Source organism: Puma concolor, chromosome A1, assembly GCF_028749965.1.
Source record: "Puma concolor isolate L17-30 chromosome A1, mPumCon1.1.hap2, whole genome shotgun sequence".
NCBI classification, from domain to species: Eukaryota; Metazoa; Chordata; class Mammalia; order Carnivora; family Felidae; genus Puma; species Puma concolor.
In genome coordinates, this window is record NC_141667.1 from 138,268,474 (window position 1) to 138,284,879 (window position 16,406).

The following is a 16,406-nucleotide window of genomic DNA, read 5'->3' on the forward strand; positions in this document are numbered from 1 at the left end:
CTTTTTAACTTTTCTTCGGGTTATCTGCGTTGATGACAGAAAAAGCCAGAGTTCTTCTAGTTCTGTAACAACAACAGAAAACCTCCACTTTGGCCTTCACCTGCTCCCGCTCGCCAGAGGCAATAAACTGCTTTAAACTCTGTTAGCTTGTATTTTCTTTACAGTTTGAAAACACCTGTTTCTATGGCTGTTTCTTGATACAAGTTTTTAGTCTTAGGCATTTTATCTTAACTTCATGTGGAAGCTGGGGAGTTAGCTCATACTCCCCTCTCCCTACTCAGATTTTCCTGCCTCCTGTTCTCCCAAATAGTTAGTTGTATTATCCCTTGCCGCGTAACAAATGATTCCAAAACCGAGTACCTCCGAGTGGCAAACATGGATTATCTCGCGGTTCCTGTGGGCAGGAGGCACAGGAGCCTCCCCATCAGGCTGAGCATGACTTCGTACATTGCTTCGCCAGCAAGAGACAACAAGTCCAAGATAGACTCGAGAGCCTTTGCGTAATGTCATGTCTGAGAGAACAGCCTGTTACTTTTGCCACTTACTCTGTTCCTTAGAAGTCAGTAAGTCCAGCCCAGACTCCAGGAAGGGAGGGTATCACGTAAGGGTATCAACTCCAAGAAGCAGGGATTATTTGGGACCATCTTGGAGACTGCCTACCGTAAGTGATTTTTTTTGTCAGGTCAGCATTCGTCGTTTACGTGACTGTACCTATGGACATATTATTCACGCACTGTGTATTACGATTATTTTCTTTTCTCACCCAACTGGCTCTCTGGAGTTAATCGTCTTGTTTTTTTATTTGCTTAGTGTTCTATGTACCCATCACTAATTCACCAGGAACTGTCCTGCCAGAGTTAGAAATTGCTTCGAAGTTGGTAAAATACCCCCAGCATTCTGTGCCTTTTATCTTTTGGAGTAGTCTCTCCAGAGTCTTTGGATCTGCTCCCATCGGGCCCAGTAGTTTAGGGATTATGCAGAGGCCTCGTGAAATGGTTTTAAAAACTGAGCTCTCTCTCCTCCACCCTGAAGATTCCATTCTTGTGTTGGACGCCCTATTGCCTGGATCTGTGTACGTTTCGCTCGTGTGTCTGTCTGTCGTTTTGGTGAAGCCCGTCTTTTCCATTAGTTTTCTAAGAAAGCATTCATGGGAAGTAAAATTTTTCAAATGTCAGATGTTTGCACGTGTTTTCCTTCAACCCTCATAGTTGACTGAAGAAGTGGCTAGATGAAGAATGGGGGAAAATCATTTTCTGTCTGACTTGAAGGCATTACTCCATGCTCTGAGCTCTCCCCAGTGTTGTCCCTGAGAAGTTCAATGCCATCCTGATTTGAAGTCTTGAGTGTGATGGCTGTTTGTCCCCCCCGATCTGCCAGGCCTTCCTCTCTTCTTTGTCCTCAGCATTCTGATATCTTTCAGTGACATCCTTTGGCAAGAGTCTTTTTTATGTCTTGTGTCGAGCTCGGCTCTCTCACTGGGAACTCAGGCCCTGTCGCGTTAGAGATTTTATAGATGTCTTTCTTTGGAGGGGGTGTAATTTCTGTTTCCATGTTCTCTCTTTCTGGAGTTGCTTTTAGTTACACATTGAACAACCTCTTATATCGGTCTACTTTTCTGACCTTTTCTTGTTCAGATCTCTGGCGTATGGTTTCTATTTTTTTAATTTTTTTTTTTTTAACATTTACTTATTTTTGAGACAGGGAGAGACAGAGCATGAACAGGGGAGGGTCAGAGAGAGGGAGACACAGAATCCGAAACAGGCTCCAGGCTCTGAGCTGTCAGCACAGAGCCCGACGCGGGGCTCGAACTCACGGACCGCGAGACCGTGACCTGAGCCGAAGCCGGCCGCTTAAGCGACTGAGCCACCCAGGCGCCCCATCTGGCATATGGTTTTTAATGTATTTTGTGATTTGGGGACTTTTCTCATTCATTATCTTTAAATGTTTTCATTGAAAAAAAAAAATCTCTTAAATTTTTCATTTCTGAAAGCTCCTTTTTGTTGTTGTCAGGGGATTTTAAAGCCTCCTGTTGTAGTTTCATGAATATCGTGTCTCATTTCCCTGAGGATGAACCTTCCTTCTTCCTTCTCCCCTTCCTCCTGCCTTCCTTTCCTTTCTCTCCCCCCTTCCCTCTTTCTCCTCCCTTCCTCCTTCCCCTTCCTCCCTCCCTCCCTCCCTCTCTTGTTTCCTCCCTCCCTTCCTTGCTTTCCTCCTTTTCTCAGCCTTGTTTCTAAGTTCCTTTGTGTGTTTGCTTTGTCCTCGGTCTTTCCTGTTGGAGACTTTCCTCAAATGCCCCATGATCCTTGACTGTCTGCCTGTGGACAATATGCTTTCAGAAGCCGGTTTGAAGTCCCATGTATGTGGGAGGGCATTTTGATGGTATGGGAAGATGTGAATGGATTATCTCTCTAGGGGATCTCCCAGCTGGGGTTTCCATATGGCTTTTCTCTTGCTTTGATCAGTTTCCCCAGAAAAGCCTTCTTTAATTTCCTGGTCATCAACTTTTTTGGGTGCCAATTTCAGGATGAAACACGGGTGAAGGTTTTACTCTCCATTCTGTAAAAACTTAATCTTACTTTTTTTTTTTTTTTAAGTAACTTGAGTATTTTCCGCACTATACAGATGAGGAAACTCTCAGAGTCTAAAGTTCCTTTATTGAGTTTTCTTGGTAGCTACCATTTATTTCATGATCTGAAATTGAGATCGTTTTCGTTGATTAGGAACGTGCCATCATCATGATCCCTTCACCTCTATAGGGACATCGAGTCATTTAGTGTATCTTTGCCATGGCTTACTTGCCACCCTCTCCCTCACGTGGTTTTAGCTATACTTCGTTTTCAGATGGACTGTAAATTTGGGAGCTTAAAGCAGAGGCATACAAATGAAACAAACTTTCTTCTTGTTGTCGTTGCTTGGCTATTGGTCAGCTAAACAAAAGAAATTTAGTGGCTTTTGAAACAGACTCTCCTAATCCCATCCCTACCTGCTGCCCTCATGGGTCCTGGCCAGGTCATTATTTTGGGCTTGAGCTCTGTTCTTTTTATCTCTATGTAGCAACACAAGTTGTTCACCAGACTGCCCTGTCACGGATTCCTTTCAGTGTTCCTAGCAAAAGTCACATTCGTTTGGGTTTTGACTAGCCCTTTAACACCTGCACCTCTAAGACACTGAAGTTGAGACAGGTCTAACAGCTCTTCCTTCTGCAACGGACAGGTGCATTGAAGACCCCTTGTTAGAACCCGGTTCCCTTCCTTGGGCTTCTCTGGTGGCCCCAGGGGGGCAGGGTGTATCTGGAAGCACTCTGCTCATTTATCCAAAGCGCATGTAATTGTGTCTTCAGGTTTTCCTTCTCAGCCTGGAAAGGGGCTTTTTTCGTTTAGTCCACCTACTTTAGCGTCATCTGGGACACTTCCTTTTTAAGTAGAACAGCTGTAAAAGATGATTGTAAATATCACGTTGGTATCTGATGAGGCGCCCATATTTGCCCGTCTGGTTCACGCACGTGTCCCCAGTGCCAAGCACATGGGCAAACCAACCCCCCCCCCCCGCCATCAGTGTCCTCTGGATGAATGAATAAATGAGTGAATGAATGGTGAAGAGAAAGGTGGTCAGGTCGGGCGTGACTTTTTTTTTTTTTTTTAATTTTTTTTTTTTTTCAACGTTTATTTATTTTTGGGACAGAGAGAGACAGAGCATGAACGGGGGAGGGTCAGAGAGAGAGGGAGACACAGAATCGGAAACAGGCTCCAGGCTCTGAGCCATCAGCCCAGAGCCCAACGCGGGGCTCGAACTCACGGACCGCGAGATCGTGACCTGGCTGAAGTCGGACGCTCAACCGACTGCGCCACCCAGGCGCCCCAAAGGTCGGGCGTGACTTTAAAAGCCACCTGCTCTCCTTCCGTCTCCCCGTGTTGGCGCTCCGAGGGAGCTGCTGTGGGTTTCGTGCTGTTCTGCCAGTCGAGTCAATAGGTGACAGGCGGTAAGCCGAAGGAAACGTTTTCATATCCTTAAAAGTGTTATCTTTGAGGAGCAGTTTGTAATGCTGGAGTGAAAAAAAAAAAAAAAAGCCTCTTTCTGATGGCCGGCTTGATGCAGGCAAAGCCGCTCATTTGTTTTCAGCTTCGAGGAGATTTGGAGCCGTGGCCTCCCTGGCAGTGGCTCACAGTGGAATTGTTTTCCTGCTCCTTTCTCTTAGGCTCCTGCCCGGCAGTAGGAACAGCCCGGCCGGCTGTTTGCAGAACCGGCAGCCCCAGATTCTTCTTTTGCAGACAGACCGGGAGATTGGTCGCCGGGGACTTTTCTGACTTAATGGTGCGCTCTTGAGAAAATCACACGGGCCCCTTTTCACACCTGAGGGCAACCGCAGAACCGCAGCATCCAGTCCCTTGGCTGCCGGGAAGGGGAGTGTCAGAGCGAAAGTTCGTGCCCACGCCCCTGGGCAAAGCCCTGCCTGAAGCAGGCCGCAGACGGCAGAGAGCCACAGGGCACCTGATGCATAGCCTCCGAACATGCCGGTCGGATTCACACCTGCCTGCGTCAGGTCGTAACCTGGCCCCCCAGTTCAAGATCGGGTCGTGAGCACCAAGGTGGCAGCCCATCGTGGTGGGGATGGCGGTTCCCAGACGTCCTTTCTGGCCTCCGGTTGAGCCCCCAGCGTGTTCAGGCCACATTTACAGGAACCTGCCAGTGGCCACTTATAAGAGGAATATAGAAAAAGAAACCGGAGCAGGTGGCTGTGTTCTTGGTCAGAACTTTCATTATTATGTAGATTTCCACAGTCAATCAGATTAATTTTGGTCTTTTACACTTCACGGAGATTTTGCCCCAAAGTGGAGGTGTTTGGGTACTGAGAGCTGAAGTTTTAAGATTTCTGAGTGGTGCCTAGATCAACACTCTAGGAATTGCTCCTTTGCCAGCTTTCCTCTTTTTTTGGCAATGGCAAATGCATGAATAATGCCTTCTTTGAAGCTTTGAGGCACACAATAGCCTAAGAACTCTCTAATTGAACTTTACAAGCTGAAGGGGCTGACTTATGTGCAGCATTTGAGCAAACTTCGAGTCACCGTAATTTAGTGAGGGGTTAGCTGCCAAAAGCCATGTAAGGCTTTATTTGATTCCATTTATGAATAAAGAGCCCGCAGTAAATTAATTACCATATATTGGGGCTAATAAAATCCAGCAGGATGAGAACGCCTTTGGGTCCATCCGTGGAGGGGAGTGAGGACGGAGCCGATTCCCGGTATCTGAGCGTGTGCTGGCCCAGGGCCTTCCACAGGGCCGGGGAAGGATGGCATTCATGCTCTGTGTCCACCGAAGACGCATTTGAGCCAGCTTTCGGCTCTGCAACTCCTGGAAGCCTTTGCTTCATTGATCATAATAAGCTGTTCTGTCTTATTAAAGTTGCATCATGGAGTCTGGCTTTTAGGAGCCCTGTTGAGAATTAGTTGCAGAAGAAGTGATTTGCTTGTATTTTCCGACAGTCAGCAGGCCAAGCAGACCTGGAGTAGTTGGGTTGGCTGCCTGCCACTCTTCTATGAATTTTGATTTTCACGGATAGGTAATAGTTTTCCTTGTTCCCTTTTGTGGAAGTTCTTGCCTGGGAGCCTTGAGCACATCGGTCCTCGGTTTCCTGCACAATGCACCCTCGTAAGCACATGTTGCCTCGGTGTGCCTCATGGACTGTTGTGTCCCTTAGGTCAGGAGCTCGTGGACCCCAGGTCGGGTGCAAGAGGAGAGCCGGAGCTCCATTTCCCCTCAGCTTTTCAGGGAACATGGATTTCACGTGCAGCTTTCCCGGCAGTTTTTAGGTGCTTCTCCTTTCTTCGGGCTGCGCCCAGCAACATACTGGCTACGTGGAAGAAAGAGCGCTCAGCTTCTGTTTCTAAAAAGGCATTTGTGTACACATGTGAAATAAGCCAGAGCAGCATTTGGGTGACCTGAGTTCCTCCTCAAAGGCAGTTCTGAACACTGGCTTTGCCAAATATTAAATATATGCAGAACGCGAAACAAATAGGTGTGTAAAATGCGATTTCAAACTTGCGTGCGGTATAAAGAGCGACATGAAAAACACATGTGTATTTCCCACCACTTTGGTGAAGAAATAGAAAACTCTCAGTTTCAGGACCTTTGAGAACCCCTGGGGTGCCCCTGCCTTCACCCCACTCTGCTTCTTACCCTCTCTGAGAAGCCACTGACCTGAATCTCGTGGGGCTTTTTTTCCCCCGTGTTGTACTGCATCCCTGTAAATTTCCTAGGTAAACGCACTGTTTGTTCTGCATGGTTTTGAACTTCGTATAAATGGAATCATACGCAGTAATTCTCTTTCACTCACCGTTTCGCCCAACATTAAGCTCTGGTTCATTTTCACTGCTGTGTCAGGTTGTTTGAATATACCATTATTATTTATCCATTCTTGTGCCTGTGGACTTTTGGATTGTGGCCAGTTCTTTGCTATTCCAAACATTGTCCCCGTGAACATTTTTGTACATGTCTTCTGGTATCTAAGGCAGTTTTTAAAACAAACCCATCTACTTTAAACACTGTGCTGGTGGTTTTTTGTGTTTCTTTTTTTTTAATGATTCATTTTGCCAAGAGGCTAGGCCACAGAATATTTCAGGTATCTTAGATTGTAAAATGACCATTGATTACACACTTCAAAGAAAGGCCCATGTTTGCACGGCATTATGAAAGAACAGTAGCTTTGTGTTTCCACTCTTCATAGTGGTCCAGATAAAAGTCATTGCTGCTGCAAAAGGCATTTCATTAATGTTTGTTAGAACTCCAGCTTGAAGAGTCCAATGGAATTTTAAGATCAAAAAGATAACCAGTAGGAAGAGAAAACCTCCCACAAGAAATACCTGCTTCATTTACCTGTGCTGCGTTCACCTCTCCTTCCTCAGTTAATAGAGCGTTTCTTGTCTACACTTGCCACCGGGTGTTCTGGTCGTGTCTCCATTGGCATCGACTAAACGCCTTGGATGGCATCTCCCCTGACGTCATTGAACGTTGAGAATACACTAGCTGCTCCAAAACTGAGTGCCACTCTTCAAACATATCTTCCAAGATGAGCCGAGTTGCATAAGTAGGACCCTGCCTGTCCTCTGTGGCCTCGTCTTGCTGTCTGTGGGGCTTTGCTTTGCTTTGCTTTGCTTTCTGCCCATAGCTGCCACACAGCCGCTTTCTCACACCTTTGCAGTCTTGCATCAGCTACCTCCCCAAAAAAGACATTCCTTGACTCCCATGCTCAAACTAGCTTTTCTCTGATCACTTCCTAAACTCTTCTACTTTATTTTTTTCAAGAACTTAGTACCTAAAACTATAGTTGCTTCCTTGACTATTACCTGTCCTTTTTTTTTTTTTTTTTTAATGTTTATTTATTTTGAGAGAGAGAGAGAGAGCACGAACAGAGTAGGGGCAGAGGAAGAGAAGGAGAGGGAGAGAATCCCAAACAGGCTCCATGCCGTCAGCACAGAGCCCCAGTGCAGGGCTTGATCTCATGAACCGTGAAATCATGACCTGAGCCAAAATCGAGGGTCAGACGCTTAGCCCCCTGGGCCACCCAGACACCACGGCCATTACCTGTCTCATTCCATGTGTCATATGGGCACAGAGTCTTATCTCTAGTGCCTAGGACATGGGAAAGGGTAAAAAGGGATAGAGGAGATGAATTTTTCTGAAATAACAGCTAGATTAAGAAAGTTTCTTTTTCTTTTTTTTAATTATTTATTTTTTTGAGGGGGGGAAGGGGCAGAGAGAGAGGGAGACAGAGGATCTGAAGCAGGCTCCAGGTTATCAGCGCAGAGCCCAGTGCAGGGCTTGAACTCACAAAGCTGTGAGATCATGACCTGAACTGAAGTCGGATGCTGAACCCACTGAGCCACCCAGGCGCCCCAAGGATAGTTCTAAGTAAAGGATGTCGTCCACATCCTACTGGAGACTTGAACGTGAGTCATCAGACTCTTGGGGCCCTGGTTTTCTCATCTGTGAAATGGGGTTATGGACGTGGTAAGTAGAAAACATTAGTAGATACACATTCCCTTTAAACAAGGAGAAGGGTGTATTTTTGTTATTATGGGTGTTGCTGACATTATATAAACTGCTGCTGACTGTATACGAGCCCCAAGGTTGTTGAAAGGAACTTGGATTGAAAAGCTTTCAGAATTTTTTTTAATCTTTAAAGATAAAAGTACCATTCAGGGTGGAAGGCTCCAAAAGACTTTGTTTCTGTCCAACCTATGACTCCCAAGTTAGTGTCAGTAATTTTTCATCGAGAATCTGCACACTTTTGAATGATAAGTGCATCTAGCTGACGTGAACTGGAAACTTACCACGAACATTTTTATTTTCCTTTCCACCTGTGGGTTTTCAGAGTTCTGTAAACTTTACCCTTGCTGATACTTTGTACTATTCTCTTGTTCTTCCATCTAGGTAGATTATTCCTCTGACCAGCTGAGTTGCAGTAGCCTTCAGAGGAGAGACTGTTTTGTCTTGTAATTTTATTCTATTGGACAAACACAGTCATGTGCCAGGCAGAGAAAGCGTTTTTGGATAAAAGCTTATTAAGTTGTTTAAATACTTGGTATTAACCTTGGAATCTACTAGGCTCGTTCTCTTCAACGCAGATTGCACATTAAGATCATCTTAGGAACCTGGGGGCCCCTGGGTGGCTCAGTCGGTTAAGTGTCCGACTTCAGCTGAGGTCATGATCTTGCAGTCCGTGAGTTCGAGCCCCGCATCGGGCTCTGTGCTGACAGCTCCGAGTCTGGAGCCTGTTTCAGATTCTGTGTCTCCCTCTCTCTCTCTGCCCCTCCCCCGCTCATGCTCTGTCTCTCTGCCTCTGAGAAATGAATAAACTTTAAAAAAAAAATTAAAAAAAAATCATCTTAGGAACCTAGAAAACAAATGCCATGGCTCGAGGCCTCACATCCATATAGTCCAATTCAGTTGGTTTAAGATGGAAGCTAGCCTTGTTTTTTTGTTTGGTAGCGTCTTTGCAACTCTTGAGGTGATTCTGACCAGCAGTGAGGGTCGAGAAGCCCTGGAAGAGATAATTCGTTTACAAACATAGCTGTCTATTGGAATCACCCTGGTAAGTGAGGAGACGCTGACGCCGGGGGCCTGTTCTCAGTGGTCTGGATTTAAAGTAGGATGGGCCCCAGGATTTTGGGAAATGTTTCTTCTGTGATACTTAACGCGCCCCAGTTTTTGAACCACTGGGCTCAAGTGTGAGCTGCGTGAGCCCAGAGCTGACTCAGAAAGGCCTGCGTGGTTTTGCCAGTTGGTACAACTTACCTGGAATGCCTCCTCGAATGCAGATTCCCTGGCTCCTCCCCAGAATCTCCAGAGGGGTGGTTGGGTTTATGATCATGCAAGTTTGGGGGACATGGGCCCGAATCCAGGAAATAACTGCTTTTTACCAAATTCTGGTCGCGGGTGAATTTTCTCAAAATGTACTTTGGTTTGCCTCGGAGCAAAGGAGCCGCGTAAAACAAAAGCCTTTCAGATTTAGGAAAATTGTATATAACCAAAAGCTGTCAATTATGTCATTTTGGTGGACAGTTATAATTGCTTAGTTTTCTCTAGTTAAATGATAATAAGCTACAGGTTGAAATAGCAAGTCTGGTCAGAGATAAGCATTTGATCATTGGAATATGATACATGGTCAGCTGTTTATTATAACATGTAGGGATGTCATGGGTAATTAAAAGCCAAAACCAATAGGGGGGGGAAAGGTCTTACTGTACTTGAAGGTCTTACTCTCTCCCCTGTACGCAGACTTTAAAATTAAAAAAAATTTTTTTTAAATGTTTATTTTTTGAGAGAGAGATTGACAGAGTGTGAGCAGGGGAGGGGCAGAAAGAGAGGGAGACACAGAATTGGAAACAGGCTCCAGGCTCTGAGCTGTCAGCACAGAGCCTGACTGGGGGCCTGAAGTCACGAACCGTGAGATCGTGACCTGAGCCGAAGTCTGGTGCTCAACCGACTGAGCCACCCAGGCGCCCCATGGACTTTTTAAAATTTTAAAACCTGGTTTGTGTTTCGCTCTGTTGTCATGACTTTGGTCTTGTGGAGATACTCGAATGGAGCTTTCTGGGAAAAACAGGTCAAGGAGCAAAAGTGAAAAGACAGGAGCGTCGGGATAGCATTGATTGGATTCTGTTAAGTGCCTAGCATTGTGTGAGCCAGGAGGAAGGAGATTAAAAGCGTAAGAACGTGTCTTGGGGTTTGTGGATGAATAGAAAGGTTTTGCGCTGGCTGAATAACGTACGGCCTGTTGAATATACCAACTGGTTCGTCACTTGCGCCATCATGAAGAGTAGCAGCTGTGTGTAACATACCACGTGGTACTGGCCGGTGTCTCTAGTCATTTGTAAGAGGTTTTCCATTGCTCATAGGCCCAAGATCTCCATCCCTCCTGTGAATTAAGAGATTGAGTTTAATAAGGACAAGCTTTTCCAACTTGGTGCTGAATCCACTGGAAAGGGTGTGTAAGGATGAAGGGCTGCCTGCCGGTGAGCCCAGGGGGGGTGTCGTGATGTCCGGGTGCAGCAGTCGGGTCCCCATCATTGGACGGGGGCACCAGAAATCTGTTAATTGCCTGTGCCCAGTCGCTCCTGTTTTTTTCTGTCGTGTGAGAAGCCAGTTCGTTGCACTTTGCCATTCTTCTAAGTGTCACTGAAATTTAGTTGGACCTTGTCACCATGTTACCACAAGCCCATGATAAACAACTTGGGTTCCTACTTCTTTGTGATGAAAGAACTTTTGGGAGACACGTTTGTTTTCTCTGGGTTGGAAGACAATGAACGATGTTTAAGATCTGAGATTTTTTTTTTGGCTTTTACCATTAGAGATGCTAACATCAAAAGGCTGTTCCTTCAAAGAACTTCATGTTGCTATTTAAATGGTAATTACTTTTCTCCTGGGTTAGCGTTGGGCTTGGTGAATTTAACAGGCTCAAGTATTTTCATTTTATATTGTTGGTACTAGGGGGTGAGGGTCTGAATGAAAAAAAAAACTATTGAATTCTGAATAGGAAGTCAGTTGAATACATACATTAGTACGTGTTCCAGTGTTACTTGGGAAAAATCATAAACTAATGCTCCATGTTAAATAAGTAAATGTTTTGCTTTTTGTGACTGTGTTGGACACATTTTTCCTTTAGTACCTGGAGACAGTTTTTTTTCCACCGAATAGAGCCTCCTGATATAATTGAGTGCAGTTTGACTTGTTGTTTAGAGGATTATTGTTTTCATGGAGGAAGAGTATTAAAATCACGTTTTTTAAAAAGCACTAGGAAGCCGAATCATAATATCTAGGGGTGCGGGTATGGTGTAGTTATTTGAAAAACAAACAAAAAGCCTTTTCCCCCATACTTCTGATGTAGGTTTGGGAACCATTGACACAGGCCGGTTCTGCATTTTATTTAGGTGGGAAAGAATTACATCAAGCTTATTTAATGAGGTCCCTATTAATATTTGATGTTATATTTCTCAGTAGAGTGTTTAGGGAGGGAAAATGTCTTTTGGCTCTGTAATAATTTCACTGGGCACTTTCCTGATTGATTATTTGATCCTTTCTTTCTCTCTAGAATTGGGTCTCTCTGAGGACCATTACCTATCCTGTGCGCTCCATGAGGACACAGGTATCAGGGTCCAAGGACAATACAGTGTGTCTGTTTCTTAACCACAAAAATAAAACCCAGTTTCTGTCTCCTTATACAATGCTTTTGGTTCAGGAAAAAAAGATAAAATTTGCCTCTTGAGATAGCGTGTGTGGAGACATTGAGAAGGTTGGAAGTGAGATGTGTTGTGCTCCCTGTCAGCTGCAGCCCTTATTAGAAACTTAATGTGGAATGGATTTGTTTTTGTGGTTTCAAATGACTCTTCGGTTATGGCAGCTTATTTAAAACCCCAGGCGGCAAGGTGCATCTTGGCACGTCCCCAATCTAAGAATCGCGCAAGAGACCTACAGGTAGAAAAAAGACTTTATCAGGCTTCTCTTTATATTGCCCATCTCCTTTTCCCGGCCATTTAGTCAGAGCTTCCTTTGAATATTTTATTATCTCCTTGGTCTATAATCGAGACCACCCACCTGATTTTCGCCTGCTGACTTTTCTCCCTGCCTTTTTATTCCTTCAAGCCCACAGTGCATGTGTATTCATGTTTTTGCTTTCCATTCACGGAGATCTCCAGCTGGGAAAATATAGCGTGTACAATACTCTCTGCCTTCAACTGACATTGCTCATAAATTGCAACAGAAACACTGCTATCAGCAGCTTAATAGCAGGTAGAATACAGCTCCACATATCAAGTCTCAGCAGGATACAGAAACTATGGTTACCAAATTTCCAAAGGAGAAGGAGAGGGGGTAGCAAGTTTTCTCTCTAAGAATAACCGAAAACAACACTGAAAATTGATTCACTGAAAGCAGCTTTTTGAAGAGGAGTTACAAGAGCTGACTCAGTGGTTACTCTGCCTGTCACTTTTTGCTGAATTGTTAGTTTTGAAGACCTCACAAGAGGTTTTTGTGGTGCAGCAGCGTGGAAGCGGCAGGCTGGTTTGCTTCTCGCTCTTTCTGCCTGTCTGTCCACCTCGCCTTTGGCAAGCCTCACGAAAAGCACTGGTTAACTCTGATTCTATGGTAGGGTGATTAGACGAGTTAGAAGTTACCCTCAGGCACTCACCCACCCTCCCGGAGGAGGCCGGTGTCCCTGGCAGAAGGGCCCTCCTGCCTGTAACGATGTAGAGGCTAGCCTTGCTATTAATCTTGCCTCGGAGCTACAAATTATTTCTTTAAAAGACTTTTTTTTTAACATGTATTTATTTTTTGAGAGACAGAGCGCGAGCAGGGGAGGGGCAGAGAATGAGGGAGACACAGAATCGCAAGCAGGCTCCAGGCTCCCGAGCTGTCAGCACAGAGCCCGATGAGGGGCTTGAACTCCTGAACCGCGAGATCACGACCTGAGCCCAAGTTGGATGCTTAACCGGCTGAGCCCCCTAGGCGGCCCTGAACTGCAATTTATTTGATCTTGCCCGACGACCTGTTCATTTATTTGACTTCTGGTAAAAAGAGCACACGATTACATGGCATATCAAGATGTTCATATTTTAGGATGTGATGGGAAAAACGGACACTCTGATTTAGGATTTATAGATCCTTTCTGTTAAAAGGAGAAGGGAAAAAAAAGTCAAAGAAAATGTACAGCGGCTCCAGTGGGAGAATTTCCAGTGCTTTAGCACATCGTTTTATCTTAATAAGTGAGATTATATTAATATTTTGAAAAGCCCCCAATTCCTGTCTGTGAAGAAAGGATTGCGGGGCTCCATCATCTTTTGTGAGTGGCCGTAGCGGAGCCTGCCTCTTGCCAGAAGCGATTATTGCAGATGGCGAAATAATCCTTTCTTTAAACCAAGTTAAGCTGTTGTATTAATACTACTGTCCGAGGGCTCAGCAGATAAAAAGTCCTCAGCCTCGTTCCAGGCTCCTTGGTAACTTTTCCTAAAGGAATCGCATAATGCCTTCCCCTCCCCACCTGCCGCCCCATCCCCCAAGATGTTGGAAAGTAATTAATCAAAATCCTTGTTCCCCATTTCTGTCCTTGAAAGACTCAACATGGTGTATGTGTGTCTTACTTTGTATGGTGTACGTTTTTCTTTAAAGTCTGTTAACCCAGTTGCTCCGCTAAGAATCACCTTAGATGTTTGGAGTAGAGCTAAGCATCCGTAGTTTTAATAAGGACTCAGGAGGATTTTTAGCCCCCACGGAGTTTGGGGAAACATAAGAGTCCGAGAGGCCTGGGTTTGAAACCCATATGTGCCGTCTTCTAGGGGCGGGGGGTGCGTGTGTGTGTGCGTGTGTGTGTTTGAGCGAGACAAGAGATTCACAGATTTCTCTGTAGTTCAGCCAGGAACCCACATCTGGAAAGCTGCTCTATATTTTGTTCAAAAATGGAGCCCTGATTCTTAACGTTTAGAAATAGCCAGAGCCTCGAAGCCTGTGGATTTTGCTGTCAGTAATGCTCCGTTTGGACCGAGTGCTGCTCATTACCCTCCCAGTCCTGCCAGGTCCCTTGGCCGTGTCCCGTGGCCATTAGGCCAGAAGGGTGTGATGACCCCACTGCCATTCTGAGAACACTCCCTCTTCCAAAGCAAAGACCGCGAACACTGGGGATGTAGCCCCCACCTTTTAGGCATCAGCGGCTACTTTGTGAAGCAAACAGAGCAAGAGGCTGTCAGCGCAAGTTGATTGAAACTGTACTGTGTGATGTCATTTCCGGCAGGTCGTGGGTGTCGGCAGCAGTGGCGGGGGGTCGGGGGGAGGGGCGGTACGACTCGCCAGACTCCTCCTCTGCCACTTGTTGCCTCTCAACAGGACACCGTCCCAGGAAGCCTGTGGTCCTAGTCACTGAAGGGAAACAGGGCACAGCTTCATCTCACCCCCCCACCCCCACTTTCAGTGCACTAAACGTGGCACTAAAGGAATCGAATTTTCGCGGTATGTCCTTTGCAACAAAGAGTCTTCCGATTCTTTCTTTTCGGTCATTTCACGTGCCATAAACTTGAGACGTGCACCTTCTGCCTTCCAAACTGGGCCAAGAAATTTAGGACTGATTAAATCCTGTGTCACCTCCCGTGGGACTTTGGTTATTGCCGGGTGGTCTGGCTCTGTCTTTATCCAGACCTCGAAGAAGCCTTTTCTTGACCTACCCTCCCTTCTCCAAAGCAACTGTTAACCATCTGGATGTGTGTTAGTCTAATTGGGGCAAAATCCTGCAAAGGCCTCGGGCTGTGAGTGCCTTTAAAGGGACCTCTTGGTCAGTGGAGAGTCATCGGGAGCCTATCACCTGACATCCTAGCTGCTACCTACCTACCTTGGGTGCTGCTGTATGGACCCACAGGATCGCTGGAAGAGAAGAAAGCGAAAGGTCTAGCTGCGGTTTTGGCTCTTTTCTCCTTAGTCGTGGGGGCTACGATCGGCCACGTAACCTCTCTGGGCCTCGGTTTCTCCTTGATAAAGACAGCAAGTTTTGAATAAGTGATCTCTAGGATTCCTTTGTGCTTGAAAATAACATGACTTTTTAAAAGTTTGTTTATTTTAAGACAGAGAGAACGCGCACACGCGTGTGCCTGTGCGAGTGGGGGAGGGGCAGAAGGAGAGAGAGAGAGAGAGAGAGAGAGAATCTCAAGCAGGCTCCACGCTGACAGTGCAGAGCCCGATGCGGGGCTCGAACTCACAAACGACAAGATCATGACCCAAGCTGAAGTCGGACACTTAACCGACTGAGCCATCCACACACCCCAAAATAACATGATTTCTTTCGTCTGTTCATTTGTTTGAACATTCAGGACATGGTAGGATGAAATTGAACGAGTAAATTGTGCACCTTGTCCTTTAGATCTGGTACCCCAACAAACTAGTGCAAGAGGAAAACCCCTTGAATTGAGGGCCGGGTGTGTGTGTTCACCCTCTTTGCCGCGGCGTCTTCTACATGGTGATCCTGGGTCCTTGTCACAAACCGGAGCCAGTCCCCTTGGGTTCCATCGCAGTGCCGCAGTTTACTGCCCCTGTGACCTCGGGACGTGACTTACTGCCTCTGTGCATTGGCCCCATCATTTGTAAAATGGGGAGAATATAGTACCCTCCTCACTGGGTTGTTAGAAAGCTTACTCTAAGACATTCCAACGAGTGCCCAGTAGCTAGCCCTAAATGCATTTTTTTTTTTAAATTTTTTTTTTTTTCAACGTTTATTTATTTTTGGGACAGAGAGAGACAGAGCATGAACGGGGGAGGGGCAGAGAGAGAGGGAGACACAGAATCGGAAACAGGCTCCAGGCTATCAGCCCAGAGCCCGACGCGGGGCTCGAACTCACGGACCGCGAGATCGTGACTTGGCTGAAGTCGGACGCTTAACCGACTGCGCCACCCAAGCGCCCCAATGCATTTTTAAACGGACAAACAAAAGTACAATTCTCAATGCCGTAGAGTTTTGTTCTAGGCAGAGACAGGAATGCTTTTCATTAGCCTGCCAGCATGTTCCCTGTATTTTGGGATTCCAGCCTCCACGATGGGCAGACCCTCATACCAGTAGGTATTCCTACACTACTGACCATGTGTTAACACAGCCACGTGTGTCCTTTCCGACAGCCACATCAAGCTGGCGGGAGGCTTGACTGCAGGTCCTTCCAACAAAGGTGACCGTGAGGGGAGAGGGAAGCCGTGGTCAGGCAATGACCGCATTTAGGATCTGCAGCGAAGGAGCCCTCCTTCCTTGTCAGAAGCCACTTTTCTCTGGGGGTCACATAGAATGTAAACAACAGGAAAAGATGGTGGGGAACAGTACGTCACGTGGAAATGGCCTTGTGAAAAATATTTATTGCCTCCTCCCCGGTCCCCAAATCTACCTTCGT

General features: G+C 46.1%; 1 protein-coding gene and 1 long non-coding RNA gene across 6 annotated transcripts in view; both read left to right on the forward strand.

Annotated features, from left to right (window-relative positions):
- ZNF608 (zinc finger protein 608) overlaps window positions 1–16,406 on the forward strand; it is a 120,593-nt gene that overhangs the window by 71,812 nt on the left and 32,375 nt on the right. The window lies entirely within an intron of this gene.
- Window positions 1,932–8,877, forward strand: LOC147584505 (uncharacterized). Its single transcript, XR_015250529.1, has 2 exons — window positions 1,932–3,612; window positions 3,864–8,877. It is a non-coding gene; the product is annotated as an uncharacterized LOC147584505 (long non-coding RNA).